Here is a 27850-nt window from a genome sequence, read left to right as displayed (position 1 = left end):
ATACAGTACAACAAATGTGAAACAATGATAGTATATATATATGTATATATATATATATATATATATATATATATATATATATATATATATATATATATATATTTTAAATGGGGGGTGGGGGGTGCTGGATAAGTTGGCGGTTTGTTCGACAGTGGCAGCCCCGGATTAATAAAGGGACTAAGCCGAAAAGAAAATGAATGAATGATGAATGAATGAATGTTTAATTAGGTGTTTGGTTTCAAGGTTTTTGGCTATATTTTGTTGTATATAGTCTGGTGCACTCTTGTTCATTCTTTTCTTTCTTATAATTTGTGAAGTAATATTATGTTTTTTATTTTAGTATTTTCACTTGAAATATCTAAGCTATATTTATGAATGATTGTGTATGTATGTATGTATTCATATGTATGTATGTATATGTGTACATGAATGATTGTATACATCTGTATGTATCTATACGTGGACATATATGTGAAAGGATATCATGTGATCTGGAAGTGTACGAAAAGGAGCACCTGATTGTGATGAACACTGTCTGAAGGAGAGCCATGTGGCTTGAAACGTTACACGCTTTGTGTCAGCTTTTGTAAATTTAATAAATTTGTATTTTTGGAGCTTTGGTGTTGTCGCCTTTGATGACTATTTAATTTGCACCTTTTGCGTTTTTTGGCTGAGCACCCAGTTAAGAGGGATGTGCGTGCTTTTGTACAGTTTGTCATAGTATTTAAATACATACCAGAGGCCTCGTAAATCCCATAGTCACTCCTACTTTAATAGGTTTAAAGGTAGATTTACACATTGACTCCGATCACTCAAAATCAAATACAAATAAAATGTTTTTTCCAAAGTATTATCAAATAGTTTGCATAGTTTTATAGTCCAAAACTGATCCTCTGTGTATATAATTCTGAAAAAAAATAAATAAACCATCAACTTGCTTTTGACCAGCGTGTCCTTTATAGGCTTTATTGCATGGCAGTAGATGATCTTCTGTGCTATTGTCTTTTGTCCTTGATTGAAATTGAATTTTTTTAGGCAGGTACAGAAGTGATTTTTATAAATAAAAGGATGCTTAAAGTGAAATAATGTTGCATATTTTAATAGTGCAAAGACCTCTAACGTGAAAAGATCAATACAATTTTGACTTACTATTACTACACCCCCTTTTAATACATTGGAAGTCATAGCTCAATATTCAAGAAGATGTGTAAAATAAAATACCACAAGAGAAAATTTATCTTTGGTTTAACCACACAACCACATCAGCGTTCACATTACACATATCACAGAAAAACAGGCAGCACAAATACATTCAATGTCATCTCATCAAATGTCAAATCCCATTAAAAACTCAATTACCCTATTAATACTTAAAACCCAGTATTTCATTTTTATGGCAGTCGACACCAAGGACATTTGATACACGTTTTTCTTTACTTGAGGTTGCCTAAATCATCTTTTTGATTTCAAGATCTGAAATTTTATATTTAAGGGATGGGAACAATCTTCAATAAAGACATATGCTTTCTGTTAAGTTCTCATTAATAAACTTTACTGTGAATTATGAGTTGCTCAGACTTCTAAAATAATTGCACATATTTGATTTTCTTTCTTTCTTTCTTTCTTTCTTTCTTTCTTTCTTTCTTTCTTTCAGCCTAAATCACCACACTAATGTTTATGAGCATTGGTAAGATTAATGCCTGCCATAACAATTATTTTTAATAAAGGAAAGTAAATGTTGCAAAAAATGTGGTACTTTTTAACAACCTGTTACAGATTGTCACTTACAACTTGATTATTGCCATGTTAATTAGTGGTTAATTATTCAGTAATTAAGATAGTTCTGTTTGTGAGAGTTAGTTCTACACTATAATTTTATCTAAATGACCTCATTCCCCCACCTCATTATTCACTGTTCTAGCTATTAATGCTTGGGCAGTGCAATTTCCGTAATTTCACAGGCTTCACAGACCTGATATCAGTTTCATAATTTCTGGACACATAATTAACACACATGGGCATTTAAAAATGTCAACTTTTGAATGTGCTGCTTCTTTTGCTTACAACTCAGTTGCATCATATTTAATCATTATGGAATAAAGAAATATTATATTATATGATATTATATTGTATTATATCATTTTAATTATATTATATTATATTATTAAAAAATATTTACTTTCCTTTTTTCAAAAAACATTGTTATCTTTTCTATCTATCTATAATTAAGTCTTTTTTATTAAGTCTAAGATTATTTATTTTTCTGTCTAAGATTAAGTCTTCTTCATCATCGTCTTCTGCTTCTTCTTATTATTATTATAGTATAAACCTTTCAAGGCCAGTTGGAAACTGTAGAGACACAGACCAATCAGAAAAGTCACTGTTGCCATGGCAATAAGAGATGCAGCTAAAGAGCTCAGCAGAGACCAGCAACTTCCATTAAGTACTGTGAATTATGAGTTGCTCAGCCTATTATTTGTATTTGCTTTTTGATCTTTCTTTTTCTTTTTCTTTCCTTTCTTTTTCTTTTCTATTTTTGCATATATGCTGATGTCTACTGAACATATATATACAGTTGAAGTCAGAATTATTCGATTTTTTTTCTTTTTTAAATATTTCCCAAAGGATGTTTAACAGAGCAGAGAAATTTTTACAGTATGTCTGACAATATTTTTTTTTTCTGGAGAAAGTCTTATTTGTGTTATTTTAGCTAGAATAAAAGCAGTTTTTATTTTAAAAAATTATGAGCCTTTTTAAGCTATATTTTTTTCTCGATGGTCTACAGAACAAACCATCATTATACAATAATTTGCCTAATTACCCTAACTTGCCTAATTAACCTAGTTAAGCCTTTAAATGTCTCTTGTTAAGCTGTATAGAATAGTTTTTTTTTATATTATTCAGCATGAACATCTATGGACAAATCTAAACTTGTTTTTATTCAAACAAATGTAAATATGCATATAATAAATAATACTGCTAATAATAATATTAAACAAATGCAAATTGTCATGAATAAACTAATAAAGCTCCCTGAGATGAGGCATGGAGGCAGTGTTTTTTATATTTATGTAGAAATATATATATATATATATATATATATATATATATATATATATATATATATATATATATATATATATATATATATATATATATAACATTTTAATCTTTTTTTTTATTTGTGTACAGCAATATTTGTGTATTGCTGTACATCCTGTGTATATTAAGCAATATGTAAACATTTGAACACACATAGGCACATAACTAACGCACTCTGTGCTAGACTTTAGACCTGCTTTTAGATAATCAACAGTGTGGTCTATTTCAGTTTATCAAAATAGCAACGTGCCAACGATGCGCACCTTAACCTAACTTTTTTTGAGATCAGCACACCCATGAGTCCACAAAGTGGTGCTAATGGATTTGCTATTTAGACTACGTGCTGCAAAGCATAAAAATTAGGGTTGTGTAATCTGAAAATAGCAAAAAAATGCGCCAAACACACCTTTAATTCATTGCGCCACGTATGTGATAGGGCTCCTTGACTGCTGAATCATGTAATATCCAGCCTGATCTCATGAGAAAATGTAAGTATTTTACGTTTTGCCAGTTTAGTGGCTAATTCGTAAGAATTCGTACGAGTTCAGTCGTATGAAATTGTCCGATTTTAAAAAGGAGGCATGGCACCTAACCCCACCCCTAAACCCAACCGTCATTGGGGGATGAGCAAATCGTACTAAAATGTACGAATTAGACCGTACGAATTCGTACGAATTAGCCACTAAATGAAAAAGTTACGAATTGCCGTGAGATTGTGTTGAAAATCATTTTTCTAGAGTGAAATAAATACACTATTTTAAACGTCATCTGCTCATGCAGAGGTTGATATTAATTCCTGGCTGTTTTCTTTGAGATTATAGCTTAAAAATACAACACAATACATCTCTATCAGTCTCTTTTGTCAAGTTTAATTATAGTTTAGCCTTTCTCTACAATAGAGCTTGTGAGCAAAAGGTTGATGTGAGGTTTATATTAGGTTTATATTAGAGAGCTCCCTCACTTCATGTAAGTAATATAAACCTCCATCTACTTTGCTTCTTACATTTTTTTGACGAATAAAGTATGATTATATTGCCCATGTTCAGCATACATCATGCTGTGTGTGTCTGTAAGAGCTGCATGTCAGAGCGGAGCTCATTAATATTCATGACTCATCCAAAAATGGTCAATATGAACCTTCTGATTCTTGGGTTATTTCATGAATGTGCATATTAAACTGTTTCTGCAGATTTTTTTGAACCAAAGCCATTTACGTACTGTGCAAATATCAGAGAACAGTTAACCTTATTGAACCAATGCAGTATGTTGCACGTTTAGGTCTGTACAACAGTCTGTTTTCCAGGTCACTTGCAATGTCAGATACAATGCACGTCACTGTATGGGGTAGGGTTAGGGGTGGGCATTAAAAAGCATTGCATGTAGAACAGATTACAACTGCACCAGGGCTGCATCCAGACCACTCTCAAAATATCTGATAAACATTTGGTACAATTTGATTAATTTTCCCAGTGATGGGTTGCGGCTGGAAGGGCATCCGCTGCGTAAAACATGTGCTGGATAAGTTGGCGGTACATTCCGCTGTGGCAACCCCAGATTAATAAAGGGACTAAGCCGAAAAGAAAATGAATGAATGAATTTGATCAATACTTAGCTATTTCAACTGCCACAATTAATGTATCATACTACAGCTAGCAACAAACACATGCAGCATAAGAATCTCCATCTAGAAATGACAAAATTACAACATAAACCATTCACATCTTTTGCCCCTGGAATGCAGCCAATGTCCATATCTTCTGTGGGAGCCCTGAGTGCACATACATTAAATTTGAAAGGAACAGCAAACCCATTCTGTTTCTAGCGTTATCTTTAAGCAATGAGAGCTGCTGCTTTGTCTCTTGAACTATGTTGTCCAGAGAATGGCTTACACATTTGATTAACTGAAAATTAAGCTGTTCCTGTCTGAGTAGACTATATGCTAAATCACCATGATGCTTGCTCCATCTGTTACTTTGCCAACCATATTTGTTATATCCAGCGCATTTGTTTGCAGAAAGCCTGTTATGGCATCCACAATCCTATTACCATAAGCATCCATAAGTTTGACCAGTCCCAAGCAAATGCTTACAAAACTTATTTCTTTAAATTATATTTTAAGCATTACCAAAGTAACTTGTTTACAGAAATGTTGGCTGTTTTATCCCGTGTTCTGTCAAAGTTCACAACTAAAATCTGTAACAGAACTGACTTGATGACTGGTACATTTGGTTCTGTGCCTCTGGAATGCTCAGATTCCATCCTTCTGTTTGTAAATAAATTTATGGGAGGTGGCACGGTGGCTAAGTTGTTAGCATTGTTGCCTCAGAGCAAGAAGGTTGCTAGTTTGAATCAAAAAAAGGTAGATGCGTTATTCATGCCCAGTAAGGGAGGGTGATTCTGAGGCAGTGTTTAAAGGGCATTTATACTTCTGCGTGCAGTGTGTTGCTCTGCATAAACACTTTCGAAACACTAGCTGGCAGTAGGTGTTTATGTTCCTCTGTCTCGAGTTTCTTCACTGGTGTTTTGTACTTTTCTAAACACAATCTTAATTTACAAGTGGCTCAAACTCACTCATTTTGAGGCGGTAATGGGTGGACGTGTAACAACTTTAATTATAAGGTGATCACAAAACAACAGTCTCCATCCGGAGCTCCATTATGGGACTCCACAATTGTAAACACTCGCTGCATCTGGCTTGCGCGGCTCTCACCTCCGCCCTTACTCGCCAGCTAGCCGACCAATCACAGAGCTTGTGCTACGCGTCGTTGCAACATGTAGTTAAATTTTTTGAGAGGTGCACGTCAGTGCCAGCAATAGTCATGGCCAGGACTAAGCTACAGGGCAGCCCACACTTGCGCTTGATGCAGAAGTATAAATCAGCCTTTAGTCCCTTTATTAATCAGGGATTGCCACAGCGGAATGAACCACCAACTTATCCAGCATGTTTTATGCAGCGGATATCCTTCCAGCTGCAACACATCACTAGAAAACACCCATACACTCTTGTATTCAAACATATACACTATGGACAATTTAGCTTATTTAATTCACCTTTACTGCATGTCTTTGGACTGTGGGTGAAAACGGAGCACTTGGAGGAAACCCACGTGAACACAGGGAGAACATGCAAACTCCACACAGAAATGCTAACTGATCCAGACGAGGCTCGAACCAGTGACCTTCTTGCTGTGAGGCAATTGTGCTACCCACTGCATCACCGCGTCACTACATGACATGTTAATGTATTACGCTAATTTAATTGCAACAATATTGATCAATTTGATTGTGTTACTGTAATTTCATAAATAATTAAGGAACTGGTACAAACCATACAATTATTTTAAATATTTAAATTACAGTAAAAGTATTTTAAACAAGAACTGCAGAAACAATTGAAGACTGAAACTTGACAACACTGACTGCTGTATCTTACATGTATGTATGTTTGTAACAGTTTAATGTGAAAGTTTGAACTCATTCAGATTGTCATTATCTATCATTAGAGTTTAATTGTGTAATTCACTGACATTTCAAAACACTTTACACAGACCTTTGGTGATCCCTTCCTGATATGTCTTATTCTTTCCAGCTTAAAAGCTTTTCTGTGGGTTGTAAAGACACAAATAAGCACTTTAATTTTCCCAGCTAATGTCAGCTCTCACATATAATGTGAGTCATGCTTCAAAGTTATAATTTAGTCTGTAATGCAGCTAACAGTTATGAAGGTTTCAAGTCATAAAACATAGATTTTTCTCTGTGGGCGTTGGATGACATGGATCACAAAAAAAGATAGTAAAATAATTTTTAATACAATATTTAAAAGGTGAAATTCATCACATGCATTTTTTTTATTGAAAACCATGTGTTTTTACCAAATAGCCATATAATTTCCAAAAGCCACTGAAATGTGTGTATTTAGGGGATCTGCAGTGTGCTCACACCCTGAGGTAGCCCTAATCTGCTCATAAGTCTGAATATCTGAGATTTGGGTTTTAGTCACAAGGTCAAGGGACAGATTATGGGCCTTCAAACTTTGACTTGCTCTCCTACTTTTCAGGCTCTCCTGCTTCAGTTCACAGTTGGCTCCCTTGTTTATTTTGGGATCATATTTATGTTTGTAATTTATGTTTGTTTTACTCCTTCATCATGACAAATTGAGGCTTCCTAAACCAGTGATGCTTTATAGTCAAACACTTCACCAACGACTCTACCCAAAGCTCCATTCATTGTTGCTCTCCAGTGACTCCTAGCTACTTAGCAGAAGTGCAGACAAATCAATTAATCCAGAGCCCATTACCTGATCACACATTTGTCTGTTCATTAATCTTTGGATACAACAGTGACATACAGTTTTTATTCAGTTTTATTTTTTTAGTTGTTGAGATGTTGACAATATGAACAGCACCTAAATACACATCACTATCTTTAGGAAACAATGTTTGAACCATTGGGTGCACTTTGTCCTCTAGAATGGTTCGGTAATCCTTGGCAGTGATGCTCATCTAGCACAAGTATTGAGCCTAGGGAATGCAATGATATTGTATCACTGCTCCCTCCCAACCCTTCATTCTGGGCATGCAGCAGTCTGGGCGGTACGGTTCTATGGGGCTTTCCGGATGAGGGAAAGACAGTGAAGGTGGACTCTTTAGAGAACAATAAATGTTTCACATTGTCCATAGCTTAAGATTTTCACTGCTGGCACCATTGAAACTTACAATTGGCATTTGCACGAGTGACCAAAGATTTGGCTATAGCAGCCTGGCTAAGTATATTGAAACCTGTGGCGCTCCTGACAAACAGTTACGCCCCATTCACATGGGGCGTCAGCTTCAACGCTTCCCATTCACTTTGAATGGGTGACGTCAAGCGTTGCCGAACTGCATTGTGGATCCGTCGGTGCCACTTCAGTGGTGTTGCTCGCTGCTGAAGTTGGGACTGGCTCAACTTTTCAAGCGCCGACATAGGCATCAGCAAATCAGATCGTTGTATACAAATACACCAGCTCAGACAGTAGCCGATTGCTGACTAATTCCATTGGCTGACAGCTGCTATGATGATCACATCAGCCCTAACTTCAGACAAGCCCTTTGTCAAGCATTGACGCTGAAGCCCCGTGTGAATGGGGCATTATGGTGGAAATAATTTTGCCGTGCATTGGACACCTGTAGTCTAAAGTTTTTTTTTTTTAGATAAAATGCAGGTTAACATCCTTTTCAGACAGCTTCCTCTTACATCCACAGTTACACCTTGGTCTGATATGTTACCCAAAATGTTTTGTGCCTTGGTATCAATTCTTTAATCCACCAGGAACTACTTGCACACTCTTGCCATGATTCACCAGTAATTGTAACATGCACCTGGAGGAACCCACTGAACCTAATCACCCCATACCTAATGGCAGTCAGGGTGCAATAAGTCAGTAAGGGTCAGCTGTGATTAGGAAGTTAAAACTTGTAATTGAAAGGTTGCAGGTTTAATTCACAGTCCCAGCAGGAATTGAAGGTGGGACATAATTCAGTAAGGGTCAGCTGTGATTAGGGAGTTGAACTTGTAATTAAAAGGTTACAGGTTAAAGCTGCGGTTACAGTGGACTTTTCCTCCTATAGACTTCCATTCAAGCGCATGCAAATGCGTCAGACCGGAAACGCAGGGTCATGCGTCAAGTTTCACAGGTTGCTGCCGTGCAAAGTTCAAGCTTGGTGAACTCTGAACTCTGAGATCACTTGACTGGCTGAGACTAATCGAGGATCAAAACATGACATCTCTGTTTAAAATGTCTATTAAACTTGTTTAATCCCGCCCCTTTTCACAGTGCCGCACGGCAGAATTTCGCACACACAGGCTGTTTCTCAAAATGTGTTCTTCAGCGGTCTTGCGTCCTCGTGTTCTCGTGCAACATCATCATCAGCTGCCTAAGTTCAGTTCCAATACTCAAGACCGCAAGTACGGAGGACGTGTGAAACTACCCGGATGTGTTCTTGATATCGAGGACGCACTGATGCAGACTTGAGCACCGAACTCGCTCTGGAAGTCCCAGAAGTCATTGCGACTGGAGATGGGAAGCGCAGCATATTATTTAGATTTATTATTAAAGTTCAGAGATATAATTTATTTACCTCAGGACTTTCCCTTATTGAAACGGTGAAAGTAAACATTAACATGGACATCTTAATAAAGGAATAAACACATTAAGGGTGTTTGTTTGGTGAAATTCGTATTAAAATTTGTTTTATTTATATTGTGCAGGGTATATTTATAATGCTTTTGTGCAAAGAATATATTTTGAAGAGGGGAAAAACAATAAATCGTTGTATGAGTGCTGTAATGTTTAAATAATTTCCATTTAAAACGCGTGAAGGTCACGTGACCGTCAGGAAGAACGCAGCATCTCATTTCTCAAAGGACGCATTCTCTGCCCTCGTGGTCTCCTGAGTTCGTTCTTCCGAGGACACCTGGCAAGACCGGTTCAATACTGTCTGCGTTCTTGGAATTGAGAAACAGCCACAAACTCTAGTGTGACCACACCTTAAATTCCCAGTCTCAGCAGGAAATGAAGGTGGGGCATAAGTCAGTAAGGGTCAGGTTGTAAGGTTGTAGTAATTGAAAGGTTGCAGGTTAAATTTCCAGTCCCAGCAGGAATTGAACAGTACTCTCTTCATCTTAGATACCATGCTGAGGTGCCCCTGAGCAAGGTACCTAACACCTAATTGTTCTGAAAGCAATAGCTCCCCATTGGTGTAAACTCACTGTGCGTGTTTGTGTGTGTGTGTGTGTGACCAATTTCATTCATTCATCATTATATTTTCTGCTTAGTCCCTTTATTAATCCGGGGTCGCCACAGTGGAATTAACTGCCAAGGACCAATTTCTAGTATGGTAAAATTGTCTAAACCATAAATCATTGTCCTTAGAAGTTAGTGTGTTCCATAGATATGCACACCCACTACTAAACAAGTCAGGCTACTAAACAATGTTACAGGCAGCATAACATGCTTCATGGCTTATACAGACCTTTCTTGTCAGCCTATATGTGCTCAGGGTGAACCTGCTCTCAGCTAAGAAAGGCTAGAGTGAAAATGGTTCACCTGGCAATTCTAGTGTGCAATGGCAAATGCTATTAAAGCTGCACGGAATAAGGCAGGGAACAAAGGGTCTGCTAGAAGATGTCTGGCCCTTAAGCCACCCTCATAAATCTGATTGCTGATTGTTTTGTTACAGGGCCTTCTACAGGCCTTTCCAGCTCTCCTGGAGTAACTGCCTGTCTCTTGGAATCTCTTCTATGCTATTGAACTGTTTTGGGAAAGGTAGTGAATCTTTAGTAATGGCACATATTGACGTGGCATCCTGGAGGAGTTGGACTGCCTGTGCATCTCCAGTAGGGTCCAGGCGTTGCCTAATGCAGTATTTTTATGTAGTATTTATATAAATGCAGACATACAGCACATATATACATACATACATACATACATACATACATACATACATACATACAATAAAAGGTGTTTTAAATTGTTATAAAGTTTCATTCATTTCACTTTTCCTTTGTCTTAGTTCTTTTATTCATCAGGGATTGCCACAGCGGAATGAACCGACAACTTATCCAGCATGTTTCACACAGCAGATGCCATTCCACCTGAAACCCAGTACTGGGAAACATCTATACATATTCATTCACACATACAGTACGGCCAATTTAGTTTATTTAATTCACCTGTAGCGCATGTCTTTGGACTATGGGGGAAACCGGAACACCCGAAGGAAACCTACACCAACATGGGGAGAACATGCAAACTCCACACAGAAATCCCAACTGACCTAGTCGGAACTCAAACCAGCAACCTTCTTGCTGTGAGGCCACAGTAGTACTCATCAGTGAGCCACAGTGTTGCTCATTTATAATTTATTAATTAAAAAATCTGTATCTGGAGACGAGTATTGACTCTTTTTAAAATTGTATATTTATTTTATAATTAATTTATGTTAAAAGTATAGTGTTCCATAACTTTTTTGAGGCAGAGAGGTGGCAGAAGGTTGTAAGCACAAACATCAATATACACTGTACTTTGTTATAAATAATAATAAAAATGGTAATAAGATCGATATATGGAACATTTGAGTGAACATAAGCAGCATTGAGGTATTAAATGCTGTTTTTTGCCCATGTGTTATGACCAATTTGCTGCACCAATGTGGTGGCTTTTTATGGGTAACACCGAAAATCATTGTGTTTCTCTCTGGTAACTAATTTGTGTCACTGATTTCCCCCATCACTATTAAAAAAGTTAAATTAAATTAAAAAAATGTAAAAGATAATCCTTATGCATCCAAGTATAAAATTATTTAAACCATGTCTGCAGAAATTTACGTTATGAAATAACACTTTTAACAAACCTGATTAAAAAAAATAAAAACTTAAGCTCCTTGTTTGTTACAACTCTGACTACATATGAAGAGTTCAGATGCAAAAACCCTAAATGCAGACTTAAAATTTTTCCTAAAATGAGCATTTTGTTGTGCCTCATATGTTTATGTTCAGTTATTTAACTTTCAAGGCTATGAAAATAACTTTTTTCTCACTTTAAAAGTAAAATTACTTAGCTTGCACACAGGAGTCAGAGAAAAAGGCTAATATTAGAAGAACATTTTAAATTGCATTTAGAGATTTTTGCATCTAAAATCTTCATAAACTGAAATAAATAAATTCAAATAAATATTCAAAATGTATTTTTAATGAATTAAGCTGTCATGTATAAGTTTTAATGTATTTTAAGTTTAAATGTAAAAAAAAAAAAAATGATAAGGTGGTGCAGTGGGTAGCATGACCGCCTCACAGCAAGAAGGTCGCTGGTTTGAGCCCCAGCTGGGTCAGTTGACATTTCTGTGTGGAGTTTGCACATTCTCCCCATGTTCGTGCGGGTTTCCCCTTAGGGGGTGCTCCAGTTTCCCCCACAGTCCAAAGCCATGCTGTATGCTATACTGAAGGTGAATTGATTAAGCTTAATTAGGCATAGCGTATGTGTGTGAATGCAAGAGTGTGTAAGTGTGTCCCATTGTTGGGTTGCGGTAGGAAGGTCAACTGCTGCATAAAACATGTGCTGGAAAAGTTGTCGGTTTATTCCGCTGTGGTAAACCCTGACTAATAAAGAGTCTAAGCTGGAAAGAAAATGAATGAATGAATTTCTAGTGATTTTGTCATGTACAAACGAACATTTCTGTAGAACGACTCCAAAAAAAGCATATGGTTGTCGATTCAATTCTACAGTTATATATTTATATTTATATATATTTATACAGTTATATAATTGGACAGAATGATAAAAAGACCACGCCATAGTTCTCAATCCAGGTCAAATTATGAGAATGTTTGCTCATTTTGCAGAGACTAATAAAAACGACCTTTCATCTAAAAACATCCCAAAGCACTGGGCCAATATGGACTGTAAATCTTGACAGATGTCTCTGACAGATGGCTGACTAGACGTACACATGTGAACTCTTAAAGGGAAAGTGTCTGATGCTATGCAAATGATCATGATTTATTCATTCTCGTGTTGAACCAAACCTTAATGACTTCCTTCTGCAAAGGACAAAATTAGAATGTTCTTTTTCATGTCAAAATCTTTGTGTAAACAAACAGTTTGTACGATTTCACAAACCATGTACTACATTTGAGGTTACAATGCAGCATTGTGCAAGAAACGATAGTGAAATTAGTTTTCAATAGCATGAAAAGAAGCAAAAACAGTTTGTTTTGTGCTTACATTATTTATTTCTGCTGAAAATGGCTTTGTGCATATTTAGAAGATTGTTGGTTGAGACAACTTGCCTTTTGCATTATCATCTTTTTAAGTGACTGTTAATTGTATTGAAATTATCTTATAAGATTAGTATTGTGTTCTTCACATAACAAAAAACAATGTTGCATTAATTGAACAAAATTTGAGTCGAACTAGTCATAACATACTTTACTTTCTAGAAATGATGCAACTGGACATCCTTAGCAAATGGCACATAAGCAACAAACAAATGGAAATGCATGCAGACAGCTAGCATGAAAATTCCATTATCATTATGCATGCTTTCTGCAATGCCATGCAATTGTTTCCCCAATTGGTCTGTAAATTCTGTGTCCCCTCAACACAAACACAAAATGGCAGCAGTGGAAAAGGTTGGTGCAATCAATCACGACAGTCCTTGAGTCAGCCTTACCACATGCTGCATATACAGCATCTGATCTATCATTTCCATGATGGAGATGCTGCTGAAATCTAAGTATTTATGAGCAGATGTCTGCTTTCAAAGACAAGCATGGGGTGACTATAAATATTCTTTTTCCTTATGATCAGACATGCAGTTATTTGTTCTATTTAACTAATGTAATAGCATATCTCATCCAACAAGCAGGTACTTAACAGGTACTAACCCCAATAACTCAACTTAAAACAAACCTCTGGTCCCTGTTGTGAGATCAAGATAAGACTGTTTATTGCCTAAAATAATTTGACTTTGCAAACACTTAGAAACAGACAATAGATAGAAAGAGAGACACTTCCTACATGCAGGGTTTTCTATTAATTCTTACGCTATGTTTCCATCAACTTATTTTTATGTGAATTTTGTATATGCGCATAAAAAAGCGGTTGATGGAAATGTAAGATGCGCTGAAATTGTGAAAATGTGCATTAAAAACATTTAGGCATAACTGAGTAGGATAAACGTTTTATCCGATAAGAAAAGATGCGCACAAACTACGATGACAACACTTTTCCCGCACAAACTCCAGTAAGCACATTAAAAAAGGTCATGTGATTTTGTTATAAGAGATAATGTGATGATAAAAATGTTTGTGAATGGACAAACCATCAGGCTGAGACACCTTTACACGCCACCGCAATTTCACTGCGTCAGGATTGCCTTTTGAGTCGCAAGTCATTTATTAGACGAAGAAAAGATTGAAGCAGTTTCTCCTACTGCAGTTAATTCTGTTTTTACTGTTGATAGTTGGTGCCAGTTAATCAGGAAGTGATGATTATGTTCGCTTTGACTCATAAAGTTCATTTGCATTTTTGGATGGAAACATAGCTACAGACAGGCCACATTCTCAGGACACTATTTGTGTCACTATTATGTTTGCACAACACAGGCTCATTGCGGATATGTGTCCCTGTCTACATTTCTGGAGAGCGTGAATTATGTTGCCAGAGGAACGTATGGCTGTTTCATCTTTAAAATGAATGCTACGGGGCAGTATAACGTTGCAGATGGCTTTTGTTACTTTAAGTGCTACCAGCTGACCGCTTACCTCCATATGGATGGCTTTTCGGGTGTTAGCAGTCTTGGGACACAGAGGTGACTTGACTGTGACATGGGGTTTGAGTCTGGTAAAAAAAGGTTCCAGAAGTAAACAACAGACTGAAAATGTGGTGAAATCACATAGCCTTGAATGCTTTTCTTTTTCTAGATTGCTTTTGAAAACACTATCGGTTGGGTTTAGGGACAGGGGTGGGAGGGTGACCTGTTTTTCCCAGGATTCTCCCGCTTTTTACAATTATATCCTGATATCATTGAGTAAAAGTTTATTTCCTGTATTTCTCACATATTTGCAATCTTTCTATGAAGGATGGCAATAAACATTAAACCAAACCACCAGGGGATGCCTCTTGCTCTTAAATGTGAATTTGTTCTTTGCTTTCATTTTATTTAGGCGTAAAAACACTTTAAAACAAATATAAAAATGGTAGGATTCCCTTTCTTTCTATTACAGGCACCGTTGCCCCTCCCATGCAATCCTCAAAACATAAGTATCTCTTGTTTTGACATCCCAATTCTGACAGGTATGGTCAGTCCAACCCAGGCTTTTTCTGAAAACGTAGTCCTGTGGACATTTCTGGAGAAATTTTTGAGTTTTTTTCAAATCTCTCTCGTGAGTGCCGTTCGCGCCGGCACAGTTCACCCATAAAAGGCCGCTGTCTGACTGACTGATTGATTGACTGTGTCCGGTCAATTGGCTGACACCGTCCTCCCTTCCCCAAACCCAACCAATTTTACCGATTGACCCGCCCACCCGCTTACTTCCCTAAACCCAACCGACAATTTACAAAAGCTGTCCAGAAAAAGAAAAGCCCTCATCTGATTTTTTTTACCACGTTTTCGGATTTCAACACATTCTCACCCTGTTATAAACTCATTCACTTTATTTTTTGGATTCTGTTTTTTTCTTACCTGATTTCTGGAACCGCTCTTCCCAGGACTTGAACCCATCTTGAACTCCTCTCTGCATCTCAAGTCTGCCAACATACACGATGAGCTGACTGGACAAACTGGTTGCAGCAGAAAAGCTCTCCACATGGAGGTAAGCGGTCACCCGGGGTCATACCGCCCCATAGCATTCGCTTAAAAAAATTAAATGCAGCCATACGTACAATTCCGGACAAATCATCCTCTCTGGATGATTTGTAGATTGGTGAATATCAACTTTGCATATATTGTATATCAATGCTGATAAGCTCATCAGTTTAAACACTCAAGACTGAGTCAAACATATATATATATATATTTATTATTATTATTTTTTTTTCCGGCTTAGACACAATACAGTTCATGATTGGCCAGAACAACTTAATCCAGTAAGTGTGGCCTCAGTCTGAGTTAAAGTCCACCCAGATTTAAACAGAGTTTGATAGACTTGGAAGATACACAGTTATGAACAACACAAGAATGAAGAGTTGCATTCTGGCCCACAACCATGCAGATGCTATGTGCTCCAGTCAGGTCTCACCCTTCTTTCATCATGTCAGAACACCACCGCTGAAGTCTTTCTTCTCTAAGCCAAGAAGAACTTCACCAGCATCTAATTCCAGGACTTGCCAGTTGACTATTGGTTCATTCGCACGCAGTGATACTGGACAATCAGGAGTACTTCCTAATCCATGTAAATAAATATATATCCCATAGCCTAGCTTTGTTCCAATATACTGCCCAATTATAAAAAGCTTATTATTAATCCTCTCTCCCCCAGTCACCTGAAGATATCTGCTAGGGGAATTTTACTGTCTTTAACCCCCGGGAGTGAGTAAATAGATATATGTGTGTTAGTAAATATCTATAAATGGAGCTTAATACTCTGTAATTTTTTAGCATATTGATAGAATGTACACTTATTAGAAAACTATCAAAGGTCTATTTTTATTTGTATGTAGTCATAATTACAACAAAACAATATGTTTTTGGAGAATTAGAAATACATCCAGAAAGTGCTTTCCCTTTCCTCTGTCAACATGACTGGCAAATGCATTGGAAAAAACAGCAACACGTTCAAACAAGATTGACAGAAGAAGGCTATGCAGAATTCTCCTTCTGAGCTCATTAGCCGACTAATTAGTTCCCGCCTTCACCATTCAAACACAAATCATGATGACAGCCACCTGAACTCATTAATGCCCACAAATGCAGCAGCTCTTGGTTGAAAGAAGTTTCATTTTCATTGTCAATAAGTCAAAATAATGACTTCAGAAGATCACAGAGTTTGGCTGCTGGCTTATTCAGAAAGTGATGCGGCATGAGATTATTTATTTATTTATTTTACCATAGTTAAACCAGTCAAATTTTGATTCAATAAAATCTCATTAAAGTTGTGATTATTTGAGCAAATAATTATTATAATAATTAGCAAATAATTAAGTTTTATTACTTTGATTTAAATTAATTGTTTTTCATGTGTAAAATATAATTTTTTTCCTGTGATCAAATCTTTCGTTGTTACTTTAGTATCTCAGAATCATTCTGGAATTATTCTAATATTCTATATTATTTCCCAAAGAGCACTTTTTTATTACAAGAATGTTGGAAACATTGTTTTTTTCCATGATAGACACATTAAATCGATGTTATAATAATCTAAATAACAATATATTTTATTCACATATTGTTTATCTAAGTAAACCATTTATTCTTACCTTCCTGATGTAAAGTGTTGTTTAACTATATAGTCTGTATTCATTCATTGGCCACTTTATTAGGTACACCTGTCCAGCTGCTCGTTAACACACATTTCTAATCAGTCAATCACATGGCAGGAACTCAATGGATTTAGGCATGTAGAAATGAAGTTCAAACCGAGCATCAGAATGGGGAAGAAAGATGATTTAAGTGAGTTTAAACGTGGCACGGTTTTTGGTGCCAGACAGGCTGGTCTTAGTATTTCTGAAACTGAGGAATTTCATCCAACCACATCTAGGGTTTACAGAGAATGGTCTGATAAAAGAGAAAATATCCAGTGAGCAGCAGTTCCGTGCAAATGCCTTGTTGATGCCAGAGGTCCGAAAAAAAAATGGCCAGACTGGTTTGAGCTGATAGTAACTTAAATAACTACTTGTTACACCCGAGGTATGCAGAAGAGCGCACAACCCATCGAACCTTAAGGTGGATTGGCTACAGCAGCAAAAGATCACACCGGGTGCCACTTGTTATTGTTTCTGACCATGCTCATCCTTTTGACCACAGTGCACCAATCTTTGACGGGTTTCTTGAACATGACAATGAGTTCACGGTACTCAAATGGCCTCCACAGTCACCAGCTCTCAATCCAATATAGCAACTTTGTGATGTGGTGGAACGGCAGATTCGGGTCATGGATGTGCAGCAGTCAAATCTGCAGCAACTGCATGATGCTAGCATGTCAATATTGACCAAAATCTCTGAGAAATATTTCCAGTACCTTGTTGAGTCTATGCTACGAAGGATTAAGGCAGTTCTGAAGGCAAAAGGTGCCTAAAAGGTGTACCTAATAAAGTGGCCGGTGAGTGTATTTTATTGTAAAATATTTAATAATAAACTTTTTAACTGCACTTACAAATGAACCCTAACTTATTTTGTGTGATATCTAAATATATTTCCAATAAAAACTGAATTTTTCTAAACTAAAATATTTATATTTTGTCCTCCTCCTTGCCCCTTCAGTCACATACCTATCTGGGTGGCCCATTCTGCAGCTCATTATACAGGCTTTGTCTTCTCAGGTGTGAATAACTGCATAATGATAGTTCAAGACTCCTCGTATAGACCCAAAAAGCTTTTTCAGTAGTATATCATTATATTTTATATAATATCCAATCCTCAAAAATCTTGTAAGCAAATGTTGTTTCATGCGATTAATTTTGTGACACATTTTTTTACTGACCACAATTAAATGTTAAATAAAATAAATAAATGTCTGTTTTTAATAAATATATGTTTATTTGTATGTTTAGTTCAGTCATTGAATGTCATCTAAGCTTGACAATTTTTTTGACGTCAATTCATAAGTACTGAGTGTGTGAATACCTGCATGTATCAAAGTCATGTCTGACCAAGCTACATGTTCTAAGCTTAAGCATCTGATTAACAATAGTTATTTTTTTGGGAGGGACACTAAAAATAATATTCTGAGAGACAAACAACAAACTGAACAAATGTCAAACAAATGTTACAAACAACATGTTCACTGGCCAAAAGAGTTATAATTGAAGAGTTCAGATGCAAAAACCTGTTATTTTCATCTAAAATTATCCTCTAAAATTTGCATTTTTATCAGGATCCTGTGTGTAGGTTCAACAATATCACATTTATGGCAAAGATTAAGTCCTTTTCCTGGTCTTTAAAGTAAAATAACTTAACATAAACAAAGGAGGCTAAGAAAATATTTCCTTTTCTCTTGCACTTTGCATCTGAACTCTTCAATTGTAAATTTAAACTCTTCTACATTAAGTTATTACACCAGTGGTTCTCAAATTTAGGTTTATTAAGTACCACCCTAGAAAAAAATGGTTTCTCCAAGTACCACTATAATGACCAGTATTGAAATACAGTAGCGTATTAGGCTTAATTAAGCAGCTACAGCTCTGCACAGTTCAAAAACGTGGCAGATTAATTCCTATTATTATGAGTATTTATTATTGTCAGCTACTTTTAATATTATTAATAGTTTGAACGTTAAATAGAACATTAAAAAATAAATAAAACAATGTGTGCTTTTGAAAGTTAGTTAAAAATGGCACTGTTCTTAAAGTAAACCAAACACTGCTGTGCTTGAATGTAAAGTATTATCATATAGTAGCCTTTTCATCAAAACCTGGAAATGTTCCTTGGACCTCATAAATATCATAATATTCGTATAAATTACTTATTTGTAAATCTTTGAAATCTAAACATTAACTTGTATTTTAAATATATGATTTATATTTACATATTTATATTAGAAATTAGAGCTTACAGTACATTAGAGTAGGCTTTGTGTGGCAGAAAAGTGATTAAACTATAACTGTCAACATTGGGATATAAAAATACGGGATACACCCCCAACAACCATAAAAAATATGGGAAGGAAATTAGCTTCAAATGATAGAATACATAACAAACATTATAAAACTGAAAATAAAATAAAAGGTTTAGCCTATTAAAACCAATTAACTGATCGCATCTGTGTTATCAAATACATTAAAAGTGTGTTCATTTGATTTACTTTAATTATTCAGCGATTCCTCCACGTATCACCAGAAGGAAGCTTGCCTACCACTAGAGGTACATGAACCACAGTTTGAGAACCACTGACTTAAACAAATCTGAAAATGTTATAACATAAACATAAACAAACCTTAACAAATGCATATTCTAATTAATTTCAACTTGTGATTAATAATTAGGCTATTCATATTTGCCTATAAGCTCAGATGTATAAAATCCACGTGCCCAGTGTTGTAATTTGCTTAATGTAATTAGTCTAATTGCTGCACTCAGCAAAATGAAGGGCAGAAAACGGTGCTTGCATGCTCTGTGCTGAGCATGAGGTCTTTGAGTTTGTGCCCACTGGAATACATAAATTTCATCAGCAATTCTGTTTTTAGCCTCTGAGATTAAAAAGTAAAACTGTTTTCAGAAAATATCTATTTTAATAAACAATTATCAACTGATGAGGTAGATAACATTAGTTATTGTTGGTTAACATGGACTGAGTATAAATAATGTACAGCATATATTAATCATAGTTCAGCATTTACTAATGCTTTATTAAAATCCAAAGTTTTGCTTGTTTTCAATAGTTAATGCACTGTGAGATAACGTGAACTAACAACAAGCAATAAATGAATAGTTCATGTTAGAAATATATTAGCTACACTACACAAGACACACTATCACAGGAAAATTTGCTTACATTTTCATACATTTGTAAAGACAATAAAACACTGACCTAAATCTATATATACATTTTTTTTTAGATTTATTAAAATTAGTAATGGATTAACTTTTGACATTGTGATCATGATCTTTGACGTTATATTTTCAATTATTTCTGTGTGTGTATAAAATATGTATAATAATATAATAATTATATATATATATATATATATATATATATATATATATATATATATATATATATATATATATATATATATATATACAGAAAATAAATGTTAGATTATATTGTTTAGGCAATATATATATATATATAGATATATAAAAAAGGGACTTCGTTGTAAACAAGATAAGAAAAAAATAAAAAAGGAAAACCATTAAATTCTGTTGAATTATTAAGTGATTTTCTGTTTCCTAGCACATCTTTTTTTTCCCTTTTATGATTTATAAAAAAATCTTATTAAAGATTTAACTAGTATTGGATTGTGTTGCAGAAAATGGCATGGTGGGACTGAATTGTCCTGTTATGTATTGAAGGCAACCTTTCTTTATTTTTCCAGGTTAAAAGTAAAATGTGTTTAACATAAAAATACACTATATAATAGGGTAATATGTTACAAAATTACGCATATTGTTTTTATGATCATTGCCTATTTCTATGTACTGTTTTTGCCCTGCTGTTTGTGTTTGTTTCCAATGTAATAATAACGATAAAATCGTGAAATAGGAAGAACTCTGTTTCTTTAAATAATTAATCTTTTTTATCTAAATAAAGAGGTATATATAATACATCTACATTCTATTGAGCATGCTTATGTCCAAAAAAGTGCATGGTGAATATTTTGATTACACAGCAGTTTTTTTGCTGTATGGACTATTTGAGGAGATTTTTTCCATGTTTTTTTATGCTTTAATAGGATACTCGCTGGTGCGGACCTCAAAAATAAATGCAATACTCCCTTGATACACTCACCGTGTATACAATCTCTCTGGTGATCTGAACGATATTTACAGCTACATTCAGTGCAGAAGACCCTAAACCAGTGGTGTCCAAACTCTGTCTTGGAGGGCCGGTGTCCTGGAGAGTTTAGCTCCAACCCCAATCAAACACTCCTGAACCAGCTAATCAAGCTCTTACTACTGTAGATATAATAGAAACTTCCTGGCAAGTGTGTTGAGGCAAGTTGAAGCTAAACTCAGTTGGACACCGGCCCTCCAGGACTGTGTTTGGACACCCCTGCAGAGACACACATACATTGATGCATTCATGGGTTTGCAGTTTGTATTTTACTGGCTTGCTTGGTTTGGGACTAGTGGAGCTGTGCATCAGTTGCTCTACAGTGTTTCAGCTTTCAGCCGTAACATTTACATTATTACACTGAACTGACCTAAACTGAACTTTCACTGTGGACTGAAGCAGCTTTATTTCACTAGAACTTTGACACAATCTACATTGTAAAAAGCACTATAGAATTAGGATTAATTGTACACACACACACACACACACACACACACACACACACATATACATATATATATATATATATATATATATATATAATTGTGTAATTATTTATGTAAGCTTTGTACAAATTTTTACACATGGTGGCCCAGACAGGGCGTTTTCTGTATTTTGGCAGTTACTGTTGAACACAGCTACACAAATATCTTTTAGGAAATAGACACATTGGGGAATCTACCTGTTGTTGATGCACATTGTGATGCAGATGATGTAAGTAATGATGCAATAACTGTAAAACATAACTAGTAAAAATGTATGATACAGATTTCATTGCTGGCCCATTTGCCACTAGATGTAATCCAACTGCTGAGAATGTGTATGCTTTGTTTGCTGTACATTTCACATGATGATGACAGAAGTAATGCTGATGATAGATGTATTGAATGTGAATATTGTACAAACAATGCATTTGCAAGATTTAAGGTGGGTTTACTGACCTTTGTTCCAAATTACAAGCTCCTGAATTTGATTTCAAACAGGCTATTGAAAGTACAACAATTCAGGAAGCGTTTCCATAGGGCAGTGGATGCCACTCTTAGTCACTGGTTGAAGGTAGAGGGGAGCAAGGTAAATTACTGACATTCATTCAAAGAGGCTGCAATTTAATACTACAATTTTACCAGATGACTATCTTGCAGAAGTGGGAGACAAGCTGTGGTCTCTGGTACAGCAGCCTTGGCAACCCCTTAGAAGTTTTCCCAACAACAACTTGGGGCTCTGCCGCAAGTGAAAGTCTCAGATGACAGATAACTGAGAGTAATACCAAAAAAAAAACCTGGCTGGCATTTCCAAAGCCCAATCCCTTTTGTAATATTATTCCTCTCCAATCCTGTAACAGTAAAAAGTAAAGGCAGCAGTGGATACTAAAAGCACTTATACGTCAATACAGGAAAATCTCTAAAGACAGATAGGTGGTGAGAACAGAATATATACACAGATTCTCTACATCCTCAAATGTTATAATAGTGGATCTAGGCTATCTATACTGACTGCAGGTGAACATCTCTCCCCACTTCTACAGTGAGACTACAGTGTACTATGCCTTGACTCCATCTTGTGAAACACTTTCTCCTCCACTGACCCCCACGTTTGAACCAATCTGTAACGTGGACAACAAAGATGTGATACAAAAGCTGATCGCTACCTGGCAATTTACTACCTCCAACATTCTGGGTAAAATCTTTTTAGAGAAATACAAAATTATGTTAACAAATGAAATAAAAATCCAATTAAAAATAAAACAATACCTTTCAGACCATACAAATTATCAGTCATCAAATTGTCAGTTGTTCTTATTACTAACACTAAACCCCATGGATCATCCACCTGTGGCGCGAAGGGGGGATAAGGCTTTTTGTTGGTAGCCAGACCAATACAATAACTGGCACAGTGCGGCCGAATTAACACAACCTATTGCAATTAGAGCTCGACTACGCCACCCAGTACATTACCTGGGACACAAAACACAGGTTCGTATCTCTGACAATAAGGGAATGAGACGTGGATGTAGAAAAATAGAGTTCCTTTTATTACAATGCACTTCTCATTGGACTACAAATATTAAAATGACAGGCACATGTGCTTTAAAAAGGCACTAAAAGGCGGTTACAAAATACAAAAAAACAAATCCTCATCCAACCGCAGGAGCTGGGGCTTACTAAAGTCAAGCAGGCTAGGCACTGGGCCCGAGAATGACCCACAAATTCACACGTGCACACTCTTAGATTCCCAAAAACACCACACAGTGAACTTCAATGCACACAAGTGAGCAAAAGACTAATTCATCGAAAAAGAGCCACGCCACACAGCAGCCCGACTGCCCACACTAGACACCCCCAGCTCCTAGGGTGAGAAGAAAACCACAATTAGGAAGGAAATAAAACATTTAAGAAAACACAATATTAAATGGGCTCACAGGGGTATCAAAACAGACTACTTGAGCAGCTACCAGCCGCCCAGGGGCACGGAGGTGACAGGCCCCCGCTAAAAAGAATCCCAAATAGTATGTAGTAAAAGTTAGAGCACAAGGTCACAATATTGGAACAGGACAACGCACCAGAATGCAAGTATAGAAGCAAAGCCAAGCAGTCAGTTAGACAACACTTGTTTTAGGTGTTCCCATTTTTGTAAATGTAGAAAAAAAAAAAAAACATCAAAACATATGCAAAACAACAAAAAAACACTGGTACAAAAGCACCGAAAATAAATAAACGACAAAACAAAAAGCAAAACAGAATCAAAACTAAATTAACAGAAACAAAACAGAATCAAAACTGAATTAACAGAAACAAAACAGCAGCATCCAGCAGGTGTCAAGGGCAGGTGAAGACGCTCAATCCACAGTGCAATCGCTACACGAGATGCCAGTCATCCCTCCGGCAAAGCCAGGCGTCCGTACTAATAACTAACGATTGGGAAGACAGCAGTCACGGGAACGCGCATAAGTGTCAACAGAATCACGAGGGAGAGTTCAGCTCTAGGAAACGCGACTTCTCAAAGCTCACAACGCCCCACAGTAGCCACTTTATGGTGCAACAGCAACCGAACAGACACCAGCCAAACGCATGGCAGTGACACACCCACCACAGGGAGTCAGCTGGACGATGACGGAACTTCCACTATTCTCCGCCAGGCTTTTATACACCTCTTAACAACCCGCAGTTAGTAATGGGCGTACACCAAGGCTTAATGCAAAACATCTGCTACACACCTAAATATGTTAAAGCCGCAATCCTTCATGAGACTGGCTGGTTGGTCTCATAAGTTCATTCTAAATTTTGCTGACATCACTGCTCCCTTAAACTATTTGAAAAAGGATGAAAATGAGATTGGACTCACATTTTACTCCAAGCCAACCTTGATACCACAAAAAAATCTCCTGTACTGATAAACATTTCCAGGTGCACAGATGTCTATGTAGAGTGGCTACATAATATTAGGTTAGTTTATACTTTGTCACATAATTACCCATCTATTGTTTGGTATTTGCGATAATTGCCTTTTTTCGTCTTCAGTTTTTGCCCCACTAATTTTGGTCTGTACCCAAGCATGTTCTTGCAAGATTTTCCCTTTGTCACCTTGACAGCTGATGCTTTTGTCACAAAGATAAATATATGAAAATATATAGCTATATTTTATTTCTTTTATATAAAAAAGGCAGTTCATGCAGGTGCTTTGCATCACATTTTCATGTCCAAAAATTTGTCTGGCAAAAGTTTCTATACTTAGTACAGTGTCTTCTGGTGGCTGGGTCTTTCCCCATGGGACGTGACTTAGCATATTCCAAAGGAGCAGTATTGGGACATCCTCCAGAGGACCCACCGACAGCACAAGGAGCTGGCAACCCAATCTATGCACATGACTGGCTATAGGGATATAGAATTTCACCTCATGGCAGAGGAAGAAGCTTGCGCTTGTGGTCGAGTGGGAAAATTAGATAGATAAGCTGACCTCCAAGCCTAGTCTGGACTTTGGAATCTAACATCTCAACATGGGCTGGACTCTCTCTTCTACTCTGGAATGTATGAAAGGGATGTTGTGGGCTGGTGTGGGTTTGCTTACAGCCATGTGTTGCAGGTCTTCTGGCCTACTGGTAGTCTTTTGAAAGGGTGATGAAAGGTACTTCAACTTGAGTTCCTATCACTAGGAGACACCATGGGCAATGGCAGTGTAACCTGAAGAGTCATGATAGGCTCTAACATTTTCCCTGATCGAAGTGGTGCTTTGTTTTTTGGATTTGTATGGCCTTTGGTGCCTGACACAACATCAGCCCATAAACCTGGTGGTGAACACCAGAACTAAGGAATACTTTTAAGATGAAAAAGGAACCCTATTAACGCTGGTTAGCTTGTGAAACTCAGATGGTTGTTGATGGATACAGGCAGAAGCAAAGCTTCAGCCCTGAGAGGAGTTTTGGTAGACTATGGTAAATGGCTACAAGTTTTCCTTCAAGATATTCTGGCAAACCATCCGGCACCTCAGGAAAGGGAAGCAGTTGTTCACCAACACTGTTTATATTGGAAGTAAAGTGCTGTTGACCCTGACTAGGGATAATATTATATGTTGGAAGAAATTGTTTAAGAATCTCCTCAGTTTCACTTAAATTCTGACAAAACAGAAGCATTACTTATTAGGCCTAAATCCTGTACACAGCAGATCTCACAACTCTACCTGCAATTAGAGGGAGACAAAGTTAGCATTATCTCTACTGTGAAAGATCTGGGTGTTATATTAGACATTGACATTGTCCAATATCACAAAAACCACCTACTTTCATCTGAGAAATATTGCTAAGTTACGAAGTATACTATCCATCTCAGATGCAGAAAAGCTAGTTCATGCTTTTATGACTTCTAGACTGGATTACTGTAATGCTCTGTTTGCTGGTTGCCCAGCATCCTCTATTAACAAACTTCAGCTAGTACGAAATGCAGCTGCCAGAGTTCTTAGAAAATATGATCCTATCACCCCAATTTTATCCTTCTTACACTGGCTGCCTGTTAAGTTTCCTTATTGATTATAAAATATTGCTTCTTACCTATAAAGCTTTAAAAAAATCTAGCCCATGTTTATCTAACCAACCTTCTGTATCACTACAATCCAACCTGCTCTTTAAGATCTCAAACTCAGGGCTTCTGGTAGTACCTTGAAAAGCAAAGTTGAGTAAAGGAGGTCGGGCCTTCGCATGTATGGCTCCAAAACTCTGGAAAAGCCTTCCTGGTAACATCAGAGGCTCAGACACACTCTCTCAGTTCAAAACTAAATTAAAGACCTATGTTTTTAGTAAAGCATACACTCAATGCATCACATAACAGTATGATGCATGAGTATGCTCCACGCAGATGAGCTGGCTTGACAACCACCTGTAGGACACACTCCTCCTGACTTAATGCACCAGACATTGTGTTATAAACTCTCATATGCTTTACGTTTTTGTTTCTGTGTTTGTTTATATAATTGCTATTTTCATTAATAACACTCCATTTTTGCATCTTGTTTAAATACACTATAAATAGCAGCTACGTTATTTATTTTCTTGATTCTCTATTTTCATCTGGGGATACTCATCCTGAGGCCCCTAAAGACTATGCAGTGCCATTGATGCGATCCAAGACCTGTGAAAAGATGATCCCAAGGTATCTATAATCCAGGATCAGGTTGTATACCGAGCTGATGCTGTGGTGGTCATGGAGGAATGGAGTGCATGAGACTGATTGCTGAAAGACCACGATACAAACCAGTCCCCGCATTGATCCTGCGGGCCAGCTCTACTCACACCTGCAGCTTCTCCATAATTGACATCCAGCTTCTAAAGCCTGTAGCACCTAGGTTGCAGCTCTACACAGGAGATTTGGCCAGGAGAATAATGGTCATGCCCAACAGAGCCTGGTTTCTCTCAAGGTTTTTTTTCCCCTTCACTTTGTCAATTGTTGAAGTTTTTTTCCTCGCCACCGGCTTGCTCGGATTGGGACTTGTGTAGCTACGCTTCGGTGGAGTTGCTCTTAAGTGTTTGAACTTCAGCAGTGAAATTTAAAATACACTGGATTGATTTAATCTGAACTTCAACTCTGAAATCTGGTTTTTACTAGAACTATGTTAAGCTGCTTTGACACAATCTAGATTGTAAAAAGCGCTATATAAAAAAAAAAGCGCTGTCTTTTTACATGCACAGCAGTTGATTAAATCATAATCCAAAAACAGGAAAAAAGATGAGAAGAATGTGGTTTCATAATTTAGAAATAATTGAGAAATAATTTAATGCTATGTAGCATAAGGCTGAAATCTAAAATGCAAAAAGGTGTCCTCACCACAACAGATTGAATTGCCAAATACTCTGGCATATTTTTTACACACGTATCACGATGGTGCAGTGGGTAGAATGATCGCCTCACAACCAGAAGGAAGCTGGTTCAAGACTGACTGGGTCAGTCGGTATATCTGTGTGGAGTTTGCATGTTCTACCCATGTTGGCGTGGGTTTCCTCCGGGTGCTCTGGTTTCCCCCACAAGTCCAAAGACATGTGGTACAGGTGAATTAGGTAGACTAAGTGTATGTG

At 36.7% G+C, this 27850-nt stretch overlaps 1 protein-coding gene across 16 annotated transcripts in view; it reads right to left on the bottom strand.

Moving 5' to 3' along the window:
* frmpd3 (FERM and PDZ domain containing 3) overlaps positions 1-27850 on the bottom strand; it is a 195518-nt gene that overhangs the window by 125723 nt on the left and 41945 nt on the right. The gene's annotated exons all lie outside the window — the stretch shown is intronic.

Source organism: Danio rerio, chromosome 14 (genome assembly GCF_052040795.2).
Source record: "Danio rerio strain M-AB ecotype USA chromosome 14, GRCz13ab, whole genome shotgun sequence".
NCBI lineage: Eukaryota > Metazoa > Chordata > Actinopteri > Cypriniformes > Danionidae > Danio > Danio rerio.
This window is presented reverse-complemented; position numbering and strand designations above follow the sequence as displayed.